Source organism: Ascaphus truei, chromosome 4 (assembly GCF_040206685.1).
Source record: "Ascaphus truei isolate aAscTru1 chromosome 4, aAscTru1.hap1, whole genome shotgun sequence".
NCBI classification, from domain to species: domain Eukaryota; kingdom Metazoa; phylum Chordata; class Amphibia; order Anura; family Ascaphidae; genus Ascaphus; species Ascaphus truei.
The window spans coordinates 370,236,236-370,252,740 of NC_134486.1; the positions used below are offsets into that span (position 1 = coordinate 370,236,236).

The 16,505-nt window shown below is 42.1% G+C and overlaps 1 protein-coding gene across 2 annotated transcripts in view; it reads right to left on the reverse strand.

The window, feature by feature from the left end:
* NBAS (NBAS subunit of NRZ tethering complex) overlaps positions 1-16,505 on the reverse strand; it is a 682,881-nt gene that overhangs the window by 501,439 nt on the left and 164,937 nt on the right. The gene's annotated exons all lie outside the window — the stretch shown is intronic.

Below are 16,505 nucleotides of genomic sequence, written 5' to 3' on the forward strand. Positions count from 1 at the left end.
AGCAGGGGGTCCCAAGAGCGCAACTTTGAGTAGTCCCGCTCCAGAGACCCCCTGCTTCCATCCTATAAATAAAAGACAGAAAGCAAGAAAGGCAACCCGGGGTGCTGCATTAAGGAGATCCATAACGCTCTTTGGCATTGCAAACACTTATTTGACCTATACATTAATTATTTCTGCTTTTACTTGTGCAATTAAGGATAATTATTCTACTCACACATGCATAGTATTATCAAGCATAAAAGACCATTTATATTAATGAGACGTTAAGAAGAAAAATAGGAAGTTGAAATATGTTTATTTTGGATAAGAATGATTTTCTTTTGACAAGTACTGCACACTTGTACACACTTTTTGGAAGTTACATTTTTAACTTGGATAAGAATAAAGAGTGTTTTGAGTGTTACACTTTCTGGGAGCATTTTGAATGCATATGATTTTATTTGACTTGAACATTTGAATATTACTTCAGTGGATAGTAAGATGACACACACCCACACCAAAACATAAAACACACACACGCAGATGAGTCAAACCAAAAACCCTTTTGTAGTGTGGTGGAAGTTGCAGATGATGAAGAACGGGTAGTTTATTTTTAATAGGCAACAAAACCAACATTAGAAAAAGGAAGATTTGCATCACTGCATTATTACTGTAGATCCGCTGACAGTAAAGGTGTTACGAGAAATGTAATAAAATGAGTGTACTCGAGAAGGCTATCCTATGGGTATGTTTAGCTTACCATGGATACTATTCCTATGGGTGTCTTCCATAGAAAGAATGGATGAGACAAAGGAACATATACGCATTATGCGACAATATGTGTTTAACCGTACTAATGGACTGTCTGATCCTGGTGACGTCCCCCTGTATTACTCTATATATGGTAGTGGAAGCGTGGGATCAGCAGCTTGATGAAGGGGCATGCTGGCCATAAAGTGTAGCTGCTTTATGACATGCAAGTGTACTACCTAAAGCAGTAGCCCCTCATACCCAATTTAGATTTGCATGTAAAGCAGATGATGCAGAGAAGGAATAAATAGACAGGGCAATAAATGGATGGAAGGGACAGTGAGACAGACACAGGACCATACATCCATTCCTTTCCATAAACTGCAGTCAGCCCTCTGAAGCTGAACTGATTCGGAGCTCCGGTGGTCTCCTTGTTCGAGAAATTTATCTTTGTATTTGCAGGTAATAAAACAATATCAAAATGACAGCGTGTCATCAAATGGGAAGCCCAGGTGACTTTGAAGCTTCCCATCAGCCCACAGGAGTGAGGCAACAATGGGAAAGTGATATCCTGATTCATAGGAGTGTAGCGGGGTACCCCCAGGCTACTATTCTACCCAATGGACTGGCAGTAAACCCTGGTATTCACAGGTTTGCAGTAGTCATCATGGGGTTTTCCCCTTCACCTTTGGTACTGCATTTGAGTGACAGCAGGGGGTGATACATCCTGTTGTAGCTTTGACAACGGGGTGCCCGCATTCTGACTGTACTTAAGGGCAGGACCGCCCTAAATTTGGTAGTTGTTCCTTCCCTCTGAGGAAGGCAGGTCACACACCTGGGAGCCTGAGATTGGGGCCTATTCATGTGCTCTTCCCTGCGGGGAGGAGTGAGTGTTATTATACCTCTGCCTCCGCTAGGGAGGTGGGGAAGAGCTAGGACGGCTGCGGGTGCCTTTGGCCTGTAGTGGCAGTCCCGGGACCATCTCCAGTGAGAGCTGAGAGTAAAGAGACTGTATCCGGCAGAAGACTGCTGAGTAGCTGTGTGTTACTGCAAAGACTGTAGTAATAAACCATTCCTGTTTGCAATATACCTCCGGCCTGGTGTGTGATCTAACTGGGAGGAGAGGTACAAGTTCTACCGTGGTAGATTGCCTCCATATTCCTGGAGCCTACGGCAGATGGAGGCGCTGCACTGCTAAGTATTATCTGGGGTATGGACCCCAGAAGCCTGTTCCTATGTCCCAAAGTCATCACGGACGACTCAGTCCCCTTGATACCAGCAGGTATGCACCACACATCCTGTAATGGACCCTAGCTGCGATTAGGGGGGAAAACACATGAGAAAAAAAACGAATCCCGGAAGGGTTCTACGAACCATGTTGTCTGCAAGAGAAACCAAAAATATAGCTCTTTTAAGTCCCTACAACTCGGAAGTGACTGCCACAAGTAGGAGAGATTTCTGTGTCAGTCTTATTGCAATAACTTGAAGTGTTTCAGAAGGTTGTACTCACAGAGATGAGAACTTGCTGTAAGTCTGGTACTGGCCCAGTTATTCTTGGCCTGATTTTAACAATTGCTTTGAAGAGAAAAATAAAGAGCTAATGGACGTTGAAAAAAATACCTAAAACATTTCTGAACTTTGGGTGATAAAAATTGATATGTATTTTATTTGTATGTAGATCCTTGTGACATAAGACGCTGGACAGAGATTTATTAGCCGTTTCTAAAATTTATTACAGATTACAGTAGCCGAGATGGGAGAGAAGGAGGGCCTGCGTCATAGTTTTGTGAAGGAACTATACTAAAATATACACTTCCTTCAAATGCAGGACATTGGAACACTGGTTCCCAACTTTTGACCAGACACCCCTGTCGACATGTGACCCAACACAGTAATACAAACCTAAAATGAGACGTACTGGCCCTCCTTAGTTTTATCACTATGTGCTTCCTTGGCTTAGACCAAAAAAAAGCCCTGCACCGCATCTAACCAGAAATTGTACCTCTTGAATTTGCACAAGATTGTTTTTTCCCAAGTTTAAGATACAGCTATGACCCTCAATCACTCTGTTTATGTGAAAGGATAATTCAGCTGATGTTGCAGCTTTTATCATCTAATATTTAGACATCAAATTATTGTAATTCCTTCTTAAACTGCTATGACCAACCACAATGAGTTTTGTGAACATCCTGGGAGCAGAAGACTAAAAGGCAAGGTTCAAGACCTCTAGATCATAACCTGTTTTTACCACCTGCAGCAACCATTATGTCTGTCGTCTTCTCCCACTCCGCAAAATTCCACAGCGTTATTCTCACTGGCTGCCTAGAACTTATGGTGTCAGAAGTCCATACTTCTAAACACTGGAGCCAACGAGCCTCTTCTGCAGCTTGCCATTCTTGGCTGCCTGACACTCAACCTCTGGCTTCCAATAATTGTAGATATCAATGCCCATTAGCTCACTGCTGCATTATGGGAATATGTTTGACATTACACTAAAAGAGCAGTCCCCTAAAAGCCAATACAAAATAAAATAATACATGATGAATTGTGTAGGTTGCATTTGCCTTCCATTTTCCCCTATATTGAATGTCTTCAACGTGAGGCATGTAATGGTTTTCCATTTTTGAGAAATAATGATGTATAAACATGTTCTCTACGGACCATTTAAGATGGCTGGCAATGTCATTTTCCAAATGATTTTAATATTGAAGTCATGATCATTGCAATTTTCACATTTTGACTGCATTCATCTCAGTTAGGCTTGAAGCTAGCACAAGAAGGCCTGCATGTAGCATGTCTTCTGGGATATTTGTACTACTGCTATTCTCAGATAGGCTTTTGGGCCTAAATTTGAAAAAGTAATCAACTTATCCCAAATGAAAAACAGCCATTAAATAAAGTAGAGAATGGTTTTACTGCTATTTCATTTGATGTTGCTACTTGGAACTGCTGAAGGTTTAGAGGCATTGCATCCCTTGACTAAAATGTCTTGCGTTAACACTGAAGCAATCTTTGACGCACACATTTTTTAAATGCATAACAAGTTTTTTGGATGCAATGAGTCACGTAAACTGAAGCAGTAACAACATTTTCTACATCTGAATACAGACACATTGCAGTGCGTTAATTTTCATGGGTAGGCAAAACATAACTTCATTACCCTTAAAGAAGCAAAACATGTGAAATCTTATGTTTTCAAAAACAAAACAAACATAAAACAAAAATCAGTCCTGTAGTATTGGATAGCAACTGTTCTAAAAATGTGTATTCAACTCTTCATGCCATTTTGAATGAGTTTTAAAGCATCCTTTGATTTCAATAGCAGGTTTTAGCACACCTCCCAAGCAGTGCAAGATATTTGCAACACTTCCTGTTTGGGAAAATGTGTTGCTAATATTCCCAGCAGTTTGAGCTGTAACCTGTATGTGACGGTAGGGGGCAGCCAGGCTATCAAATAAAGATTTAAGCCCGTTTGGTTAACCCTGATCCGTGTGTTGGATTTTATAGTGTCAGCTCTTGAGCCCAAGGTTGGTACAAGCATTACCTGTAATTATACGACTCACCACTAGGGGACCCTACATCAGCAAAGCCCAGAAAGATAACTAGGGCATAGGGGTGAGAGGTGTCCCTGAAACAGTCAAGGGGTCCCACGGTTAATGGGGATACCCAGTACATGCCCAGGTCATCCAGAAACGGTACTGTATAGGGGTTCTGGGGGTACTCCAATCATCTATAAGGCTGTGAGGGGACCTTTAAAAGTCAAGCCCTAAGTTTATTGTATAGCGTGTGAGGAAAATGGCTAGTAAAAAATAACGTGCAGCTTTTTACTCTATTTCCCATACCAGGCAGACTTAGGTTTTTAAAGTGTATATTTTATTAACAAAGTGCGTTGAGTACAGTAAGTCCTCATTTTCCGATGAATGGCTTATCCGACGCTGTCAAACGCATACCTATGGGCAGTTTTATGACGCCAAAACGGCTTATCCGACGCTCTTTTGACGCTTTGCAAAGTTGCAACATTATGTCAATCAGAAAGCTGCAGTCAGGGAAATCATCCAGATCAGTCTGTGTGAATGTTTAATGGTGTATTTAGGCCCTTAAACATGTCTAACAGTTTTATTATACAGTTCTGGATTCAATAAATAGAATCTTTACATCATAATTTATGTGTGTGCTGCGTAAAATATTTGGTGTATTTTAGTGCTAAAAATGCCTTCAGGAACAGAACCTTTCATTTAAACAGTGTTCCTATGGGAAAATGTGATTCGCTTTACGACGCCATTTTGAGTAACGCATTGTGTCGGATAACCGAGGACTGCCTGTACATATATGCGTGTGCACAGTAAAATGAGGAAACGGGGATGAAAAGTGTTCCTGTAGCTGCGGGGATCCCTAGGTAACATTGGGATACCCCAGTTAATGCCAAGGTGTCCCAGAACCTTGTATTGGGTTTGTGGGTTATGGAGGTCCCCTTTAAAGTATAGAAAAACCTGACCGGTTTAGAGGCGTTTGGGGATCCCTGTGTCGTAGAAACTCCAGATTTTGGGAGTGTAAGGTTTCGGTGGGATATTGGGGCAAAAATGTATTCCTGTTGTTTGCAGGAGTTCGGGGGGGGGGCAGCTACTGGCGGTTCCCTGATTCTCCCCAGCGTGCAGGCATTATTTGTGGGTTCGCGGGCTGAATTACACTGGGGCTTCCCAGTGTCCCCCATACTCCTGTATTTCGAGCCCAAATATCCCCCAGTTCCTTATAAATAAAAGGTTCCCCAAAGTATATTCTCTAATAAAGTGTACTTTATATCGTGTTCTGCGTTTACTATAAGGCTTTATGCAGTCAGCTTGGGCATATGTTAACGGTGCCAGCTAGTCTGCATAATAGTCCATAGTTCAAAGAAGAGAGGATGCCCAGAGGGGGGAGAACCATTTGGTGAACAGGAAAAGGCTAGGTGTTAGTTCCAGAGAATAGGGGGCACCCCACTGGGCCCCAGTTGTGACAGCAGACTTAGCGGAGCCGGCAATGGGCTAGCTGGGGGGAGGGGGGAGAGATGCTGCTTGCGGGCACATTTCCCATTGGCTGATTCATATTTCCCACCCACACGTTTTTTTCAAGCTGGCTCAACACGCCCCCTGCTTCTGACATCATCAGCCAGGTGAGCCCTGCTCTGATTGGCTACTGAGAAATTTCTCACGCTTCTGATAGAACTGTAGGTTTCTGTGAATAAAACTCAAGAGTTATTATAAACAACTACACCCATCACATTTTTAGTTCTCTCAAGGATCTCCAAGATTTTAAGCACCAAAGTCCAGTCAGTCAAATTCTAGATCTGGAGAGAAGGGAGGGGTGGGATCTGGAACTGCAGGCTGATCTCAGTTCCAGGACATTCAGGACAAATCTCAGTCAGAGGAAAATACTTAGGTAGGTTTCCCTGCACTTAGGAGAGTTTAGTTGTGTACCCAGTTCCAAAGTAAGTGTGTCTTTTTGCTGTAGATTGTGTTATTTGTATTATTTATTTATATTATTGTCACGAGAATTACTGCTGTGAAGCGCTATGTACATTAATGGCGCGATATAAATAAAGACATACATACATACATATATACAGCAGGTTAAAATTAGAGAGAAAAAAAACTAGAGATGAAATAAGACGCCCAATTGTACAGTAGGGTGAAAAAATATTTAAATATACAGTACAAACAACACGATAAGGGATAAATCCAACTAGAACAGAACTACTTACAGAATAATGACACTAGTACACAACTTTGGAACAGCCCATTGTTCACTGTATAGGAGTAACAAAAATCCAATATAAAATACATACGCTCAACGTTTGGGACATACAACCCTTCCTCAATAGCCTCAAAATGTTCGTTTTTGCCAACATGTCAGCCTTTGTTTGCTTTGTCATTTCTTTGCGTCACTATATGCTGTTTATTACCTCTCCTTGCATGCTTTATTTTATACAAATTAATAAAATTACAACTATAAAAGTTATGTACTCAATTCATTATTTTGGAAATAGGTATTTTCTATTTGGGTTTATTCCTTACAGGTTTGTTTGTATATTCGATATTGTACCACATTTGGAGGAGAGGCTCCCTATAAGGGGCTACATCTTTATATGACTTTATTGTAATTATATTACTTTATTTCAGAGTTACCCCCAGGGATTCTGTGTGCAATCAAATATCTTTGGCACTTTAGAAGAAATTCCCCTTTAACCCCTTTTGTGCTGGAACATTTTCAATTCCGTCTAAGAGCTTCGGTACTGATCCATCCCCACAGGATACCACTATATCATGCTCCGAGACTCATCTACGCAGTGAAGGGTTTTAATGCCTTTAAATGTCGTTTATCTGAAATAAATAAATTATATTCACAGGCTACATGAAAAACCATAAAGCAAGTTGTACTACAGATGCTGTCATTGAAAAGCCAAACTTATTTTTCTATATCAGGGAAGCCCAAGTCCAGTCCTCAAGGGTCACCAACAGGTCAGATTTTCAGGATATCCCTGCTTTAGCACAGGTGGCTCATCGGTCCCTGCTTCAGCACATGTGGCTCAATCGATGACTGAGCCATGAAGCAGGGATATCCCTAATACCAGGCCTGTTGGTGGCCCTTGAGGACTGGAGTTGGCCACCCCTGCTCTAGAGACTTGTTTTCAATGTCAGAACATGTTCAAGGAATTAGAGTTCCATGCAACATAACTAACTGATCACCTTATATGTTCATCATGTTTTTATATTCATTGCTTAGGTTGGTTTTATATTAATTCCCATTTGCAAGTTGGTTTTTTTTTTAATGGTGTACTTTACAAAATGCAATATGAAAAACAATCTAAGAGAAAATAATATCAATTGTTTTCTCTTATTTTGGGTAGATTTCCTGCCGTAGAAAATAGTCGTTAAATTGAAGTGCAAATGGGGAAAAAAAAATGGGCACAAATAGGAAACTTTCGTAGTTACCTCTTTAGCAGAAAAATTCACCGTTGTCACCGTTACATTACTGAAATTCGCCACCACCATATAACAAACCTAGCCACTACACAATTTTGTCAGAATACATTTCAGCTGTATTGAATCTCGCAGATCAAGGCGTTGAGGAAAAGAATGACAGTGTTACTCTAGCAAAGTATCTATTCATGCGTTCCATTCTGATAAGAATGTCTAATCAGCCTTTTATTTTCCGAGGCCAAGGGTCTTATCTTGTTAGCAGCCTCCAGAGGCAGTGCTTATTTTTCAACACTAATCTGGCTCCCCACTGCAGGTACTGCATGCAGAGTTCTACTGCACAGCAGATAATAAAATCATACATGGGGGGAACAGAATCTAAAGTCAATTTAGGAAACCATCTCTTTGTCCTGAAGGTACCATTTCACATCCTAACAAGATTTCACCCAAAATAAAATAACATTTGCAAAAAAGTTCTGCAATGTTTATTGCTAGCACTAAACTTTGTCAATGTGTATCAAAAATACTTGCATTGTGAAAAGTGTTATATAAAGTATACATTTTTTAAGAAATTTGCAAAAAAAGAGCTTTAAAGCAGTAAAACGTGAAATCGTACATTTAAAAAAAATCAGTTCTGTAGTATTTGATAAGGACTGTTTTTTTTTTTCAACTCTTGTAATTTTTAATGCGCTAAAGCAGCAGTCCAAGCTTTCGTTTTACCCCTCATTTTAATGTGCATAAATACAATCTACAAACTGATAAGTAATTAGCTAAGTTGCCAATCGATCGGTGACGATTCGGCTCAGGGGTTCACTAAATGGCTGTCAATGCAGCAGAAGAGGACCAAGATGCAAAGTTCTGTGGGGAAGATCATGTGACCAGGCAGTCACTAGCTACAATTGGTGCACTGCTAGAGAGGGGGCAGGGCTGAAAAGGGGGTGTGCCAAAGCCTTTGTGGGATGTGACTTTGTAAATGGTTGCTATAGAAACAAAAGATGCTGGTTACATTATTATACATTTAAAAAAAAAAAAGAAGGTGTGTGCGCCGAGCATGCGTGTTCGAAAGTGAAACGTCTTTGAGTTTTGTCTCTGAAATTGTATTTCGATGTTTTTAATTGAATTATAGAATTTTTCTACAGAAACTTCCGTAGTATTAGTTGGAATACATGATACAATTGACTTATGATAACTAAAGTTAGATACATATATTTTGGATTGAAAAGTATCCAAATGCCATTACTCTCAAAAGACTTTCATTCAGTATTATTGCGGTTTTAACAGCTGGCCTTTTATTTATAGTTTGACACATTCAACATTGTAATATCCTGGCTTTCTTGCTTCTAACATTAATCTTATTTGCTCCAATATCTGTCTCCTGAAATCGCTTTACAGAGTTTCCCATTAAATTCCATACTAACAGAACAATTGTCCCTCTTTCCATCACGGCGACATGCTTTTCTCTCCTTACAATTCTGCTCAGATCTCTTGCTATGTCCTGGCTTAGCTCAATGTGTGCACATGTATTTGCATGCACATATAAATGTCTCTTTAAACTCCAAACATTCCACTTAATCCTTTGGGTGCCCTATGGCCGAAGCTACTACATCATGGGGGTCTGGCACTACAGGGTGCCTGTGACTGTGAAGGGGTACCCAGGCCATTATTAAAGGTATTTGGCCCGGCTGGGTGCCCCTGAGCCATATTGGGGAATTGTGAGTGTCAGCTCTTCAACCCGATTGTGGCATCTAACTGCATGTGTCATAAAGATATGTGTGAGTTTTTACTGTTCCAGGAGTGCTAACCAGCGGAGATTTGCAATGCGTGAGTTTCAGGGATGATTTTACGGTAAAATGTCAGGTTTTGTTGGGGTAGCAGGGGGCCAGTGCGGCAGGTTAACCTGAAAAATGCACTCAGGAATCTCCCCAGACTCCTGAGGACATGACGAACACAGACAACCGGATAAAATCCTCCCTAGAAAGCCATTTGCAGCTCACCGCCAAATCTCCCTGCTTCAGCACAAACCAGGGCAGCAAGACCGGGCAGGGAACTGGTTTACATTACAGGTCCCGGGGTATGCCCAAATCCCAGAACCCAGTGAGGGGTTCCATACCTCTCTCACCAGATATATGGTGAAGAGAGTTATAGGGGTTTTTAAGCTAACATGTAGAGTGTCAGCTCTGAAGCCCGGTCTTGGCTGCAGTGCTGTGAATGTGTTATAATTATCTGTGGGTGTCCCGCTAGGTATAAGGGGACCACATTAATACCGTGAGTGAAATTGTATTAGTGTTGTAACAAGTAATGTATCAGTTATGTATCATGTGTGTGCATTGCAACAGTGTTTCACTGCCAACCGCAGAAAGGAAAAAACTTTTTAAAACATGGCAGCCTGCTGCATAGCGTATAAGCAGTGAGATAACTTTGGCTGGGAGCATCCTAGAGCGCCGAGTTTTGAGGTGGGCGGTGCTGAGGTAAAACCATTAAAAAGGTTATATCACGCAATTTTTAAAAAGCTTTATAAAAAAATTGATGAAATTAAAGTTACCCTAGTTTAACTATTTTAACATTATAGACATAAGGGGATTTTCCTTCAGGCGTCCAGAAGAGGAGGTAACACTTAAGTTGTAAGTACTATGCTTTAAAATGCAAGGTAGGAAATCCCAGTGAGTAAGCAATGCATAATTTACACTCAGGATTCAAAGGCCATCCAGGACATAGAGGGGATACTGAAGCTTTGTGCCAGGCTACGCAGGACTGGTGAACTCCAGGATAGAAGGGAATATTTAGTTCCCATGCAGAGGTTGGCTGCAGACCTTAGCGATAGGAATGTTAACCCTACTGTATAGGAAGCTGTGCAGCCCCTCAGGTAACAGATTCACCTCAGATCCATCTAAGATTCATCATGCGGTAAAGAGTTCCATCTAAGAGATTTCCTGTAACAGATTTAACCAGTAAGTGTATGTCGTAGTATTTTGTAAATCAAGCTGTGTGTGTTCATTGTGTAAAAAAATTCTAATTTATTTTATCTTCTGCTTTGCTCAGTCATAACAATGTTCAGAAGCGAACTCAAAACTCATCTCTTCTCCATCACATTCCATGATCCCTGTTAACCTATCCCATCCCACACCCGGCCCTACCAAACACCCATGATCTCCCCTACCCTGACCCCTTCCTAAAGTCTCTCCAAAACCTTCCAAAGCCATCAACCTACCCGAACCAATTGCCTCCACTGTCCTCACCGTCAGACCCTTTGCCATCCCACGGACAAGATTAAATCCAGAGACCTGACCCTAACCACTAACCAAGCTCTCAATGCAAAAACCCATAGCCCGACCATAATGTTCCCACCCCTACCCACCACAATGACCTCCTAATAATTACTCTATAATGAAATCTATATGTAACCACACCTCTGTTTTACCAAGTAATGTACACTGCCCTGAATAAGGTCGCTATATAAATGTTGTTATAAATAAATGTAGATGTCACGGTAGCTTATGACAAGATATAAGATATGACAAGATGGTCAAACACTATCTATTGCATCTATCTACGCCCCATGCGATTTGGACCCCAATTTCTTCACAAGCGTTTTCAATAAATTAAACAAGGTTGCACAGGGCCCTTTAATAATAGTGGGGGACTTCAACACAGCCCTCGATCCTACCATGGACAGATCAAACCCTCAGCCCCGGCAATCCAAGCATGTGTCATACACTCTATGTCAGGGTCTGAAAGAGAATAATCTCCTAGACATCTGGAGGGAGCAACACCCCACTGATCGAGATTATACCTTTTTCTCACACCCCCACTCTTCATATAGCAGAATCGACTACTTCTTTATCTCTAGCAGACTGGTTCCGCAGATCTCCCATACAGGGATCCATGATATTTCATGGTCAGATCATGCGCCTATAGAGCTACGGTGCACCCAGCTAATTCTGGACAGACCTAGAGCAAACTGGAAACTTAATGAAGTCCTCTTAAAAAACCCTGCCACCGCCCAATTAGTAGCCAACGAAATAGATCAATTTTTCCAACTAAACCACGGTTCGGTGGACTCCTATCTATCCCTTTGGGGGGCTCATAAAGCCACGCTCAGGGGCATACTAATTAGTATTGCGTCTAGAAAGAAAAGAGAACGTGAATACAAAATAAATTTACTACAATCTAAATTGAAAACCCTAGATGACAAACATAAATAATCCAATAACCCCAACCTACTCAAACCAATAAGAGATGCCAAAATAGAACTAAATCTTCTATTAACATCCCAGGCTGATATATCCCTGAATTGGTCAAAGAGGAAATTTTTCGATAAAGCAAACATGCCAGATACTATGCTCGCCAACAAGCTGAGACACAGACCCCCTAATTATAGTATACAAGCCATTAAAAGATCCTCAGGCTCTATCTCTGGCAATCCATCTGTAATTGTAGAAGAATTCAAGTCATTCTACGAGAAATTATATAATGGGGATAAAATAGTACATAACCAGAATACCGAACGATCTCGTGAGTCATTTCTCTCGAGTTCAAAGCTGCCAAAGCTGACAGAAGAGGAGAGAGGGCGACTGAGTCTTGATTTTACCATGGAAGAGCTAGATCTAGTTATAGACAACCTCAAGACCTCGAAAGCCCCGGGGCCAGATGGCTTCTCGGGCCTCTATTATAAGAAATTCAGTAAATTTTGGCCCCATACCTGCTCAAAATGTTTAACGTGGTGTTAGCAGGACAACCCTTCCCCGAAAACATGCTCCAAGCGTCAATCTCTGTAATTCATAAATCTGGCAAAGACCCATTAGATTGTAAAAGCTACAGACCTATCTCGCTTATCAACACGGATATCAAAATCTATGCTAAATTAATTGCCAATAGATTAAGTCAGATCCTACCTAGACTAATACACCCAGATCAAGTCGGCTTCATTAAGGATAGACAAGCGGGAGATAATATCCGACGAATCATTGATCTGTTAGAAATAGCCAAATCACAAAAAGTTAAAATTATGGTGTTAAGTCTAGATGCAGAAAAGCCCTTTGATAGGATTGACTGGGCATACCTAAAAGCTACACTTGGAGCATTTGGTTTCGAGAATAAATTAATATCAGCTATTATGGCGCTATACACTGGTCCGACAGCTAAAGTTATGCATCAAGGCTACCCCTCGGACATATTTAAGATCAAGAGTGGCAAGAGACAGGGTTGCCCCCTCTCGCCCTTACTCTTTGCCATGTGTATGGAGCCTTTAGTGGCACATGTGAGAGAGAATCCGGATATTTCCGGTCTCAAATTAGATAATCAAACCCACAAAATAGCCCTCTATGCTGATGATGTGCTAATGGTCTTGTCAAAGCCACTCACCTCTCTCCCTAACCTCTTCAGCCTATTAGATAAGTTCAACAAAATTTCAGGATTTAAAATAAACCAGTCAAAGTCAGAGGCCTTGAACGTCACCATCCCAAAACCAGAAGAAAAACTAATCTCTTTAAACTTCAACTTTCGCTGGCAGCCTAAGGCGATCAAATACCTAGGGGTATTTGTCACAAGTGAATATAAATCAATTTATAAAGCAAATTATCCCAAATTAATTAAAACACTGAAGGAGGATATAAGAAAGTGGGCGAAACTCAATATCTCCTGGATAGGAAAAATATATAGCATAAAAATGAATATTCTCCCACGCATCTTATACTTATTCCAAACCCTCCCAGTGCCGTTAAATTTGAAGGAAATTAGAGAACTACAATCCGCCATTTTTACATTTATATGGGGGGGCAAAAAACCTAGAATTACTAAACAGACCCTACTGAAACACCCAACAGAAGGGGGCTTAGCATTACCTTTCTTGATTTCATACTATCGAGCGGCCCAATTATGTCAACTCTCCCAATGGCAAACACACCCTGATTTGAAGCGATGGGTAGCATTGGAAAGCAAAGCTTGTTCCCCATTGGAACTAAGCAACCTATTATGGACCCCAAAAATAGCAAGAAAATCCGCTATACAGCAGCCGCTATCCTCAATGACCAATTCATTAGCAATCTGGGATGTTACCAAATTTAGATGCGGACTTACGTCCAAAAAAACCCTGATGACACCCTTATGGGGTAACCCACACTTTGCTCCGGGTATGCCTAGCGCTAACTTTCAAATTTGGAAACAGCATAATATTATGAGATTACAAGATCTGGTGGTAGACAACAAACTCATATCATTTGCACAAATTAGAGAAGAGAAAAATATCCCACATTCAGAATTTTATAGATACCTCCAGATCAGAGCCTTCTACAATAATTCAACCCCATACCCACCTTTGACAACATTCGAAAAGCTCTGTCTGAAAGAGACTAACACGAAGGGACTCACATCGCAGATGTATAGAGAAGTGATCGGTTCTGGAATTAAAGTCACCCACAAGCTAGGTTACATGCTAAAATGGGAAACGGACTTAGGGGAAACCCTAGATTTAGACGAGTGGACCCAAATAGCAACAGCAGCTGCTAAGAGCTCGATTTGCACAACATTAAAGGAGAACGCATATAAGGTCCTAATAAGGTGGTACCTCACCCCGCTTAGACTATCCAAATTTGTAAATGGTAGTTCTCCACTCTGTCCTAGACAGTGGAGAACCCGCTGATCTGTTACATATGCTGTGGTCCTGCCCCCGGCTGATTCCATTATGGAAAAAAATCATTAATTTGCTTCTGAGGCTTTTAGGCCTCGACAACCCATTTGATCCCGGTCTCTTCCTTTTGGGAAGAGCACGACAGGACTTCTCAAAAGCAACTCTTAAACTAATAGCACATTTTGCTACAGCCGTGCGGTGCGAGATTGCAGCATTATGGAAACAAAGTGAAATTCCTGTTATCCCCAAAATCCGGAATAGAATTTGGTTTGTATGCCAGATGGAAAAATTGACAAGTTTAGTCAATGACACTGGCGAAAATTTCCTAAAAGTCTGGACGCCTTGGCTGGCCCAGACAGACATCCCTGGGGTGGAGAGATCCACCGTTTTGCTTTAATAGTAGTTAGATGCGTTCTCCGGTAATGGAGTAGCCCACCCAGCAGCAACAAATTAATCCAGACATCGGTCCCTGAAGCGTTGATCAGAGCCGCGGCCTCCCACCCTTCCTCTCCCCCTCCCCACCCTCTTCCTCTTCCCCCCCCACCTAATTTTACTTTATGATTATTTATTATTTAAGTTTATGTCGTTGCTTATAACTCTGTTTTGATGACAATGTTTGTGTTCAGCTACCATACATAAGAGATATGAATAATGCATGTCACAGTACTGGAAATAAGATGTATATATGCTGTATTTTCACAAAAATAAAAAATACAAGTTATAAAAAAAAGACATGCTTAAAATGAAACATGGGAACAGGGGAACATACGTTTTCAAGGTACAACAAGGTGCAAACCTCATCCCTGGACCGCAGTCCAGTTAACCCCTTGTCTCTCTGGTGAGGTCAGGGGATGGCCATATGGGGTGCAACCCCTTTAATACTGGGCCACCCCCTTTCTCCCTCTACACCTCCCCTTCTTAATGGGTGACCTGTGGCCCACTGGCCCAAACGGGGAGTGGGGCACTGCTGGCACCCTTAACGAACTCAGTCTCAGAGGGATAGTCCTGACGTGAAAGTCCATCAGCATTGCTGTTTTCACTACCCTTTTTGTGCTGAATAGTAAATTCAAACTCTTGCAAGGCCAAGCTCCACCTTAGCAACTTGGCATTCTCCCCTGATGCCCTCTGCAGCCAACTCAGGGGGTTGTGGTCTGTGAGGACCGTGAAAGCCCTTCCATACACATAGGGCTGGAGTTTTTTGAGTGCCCACACAATGGCTAAGCACTCTTTCTCAATGGTGCCATAGGCCACTTCTCTGGGGAGTCGTTTTCGGCACCACAGGGTGCTCTCTACCGTCTTCCCCCACTTGGCTCAACACAGCCCCAATGCCATAGTCCGAGGCATCAGTCTGTATGAGGAAATGTTTGGTATAATCTGGGGCAGCCAGTATGGGGGCCCCAGCAAGCGCAGTTTTCAGTGCCTGGAAAGCAGTTTCACAGGCAGGAGTCCAGGTGATAAGCACAGGCAGTTGCTTCTTAGTCAAATCAGTCAGGGGTTTGGCCACGGTGCTGTACTGTGGGACAAACTTCCTATAGTACCCTGCGGTGCCCAAAAATGCCATGACCTGTTTCTTGGTTTTTGGAACAGGCCACTGAACTATGGCTTCTACCTTGGCTGGATCTGGTTTGAGGTGCCCTCTACCCACCCTCTGCCCTAAGTACAGGACCTCTGCCATCCCTACCATACACTTAGTGGGTTTCAAGGTAAGCCCAGCCTCCCTGATCCTATCTAGCACCGCAGCTACATGTCCTAAATGGGAGTCCCAGGAATTACTAAAGACAGCAATGTCATCTAAGTAAGCCCTGGCATAGCTCTGCATTCCCTTCCAGTAACCAATTGACCAGGTGTTGGAAGGTAGCCGGGGCATTCTTCATCCCAAATGGCATCACCAAAAACTCAGAGGCCACTTGGAGTGATGAATGCTGACTTCTCCCTAGCCTCCAGGGTCAGTGGGATTTGCCAATAGCCTTTGCTCAAATCCATAGTGGTCAGATACTTTGCCCCCGCGAGTTCATCTAGTAACTCATCCATGCGGGTCATAGGGTAGGCATCTGACACTGTCCCAGCGTTGAGCAAGCGGTAGTCCACACAAAACCGGGTGGTCTTGTCCTTCTTAGAAACTAGGACTACCGGGCTTGCCCAAGGACTCTGGGACGGAGTAATAACCCCTAGGGTCAGCATCTCCTCTATCTCCCTCT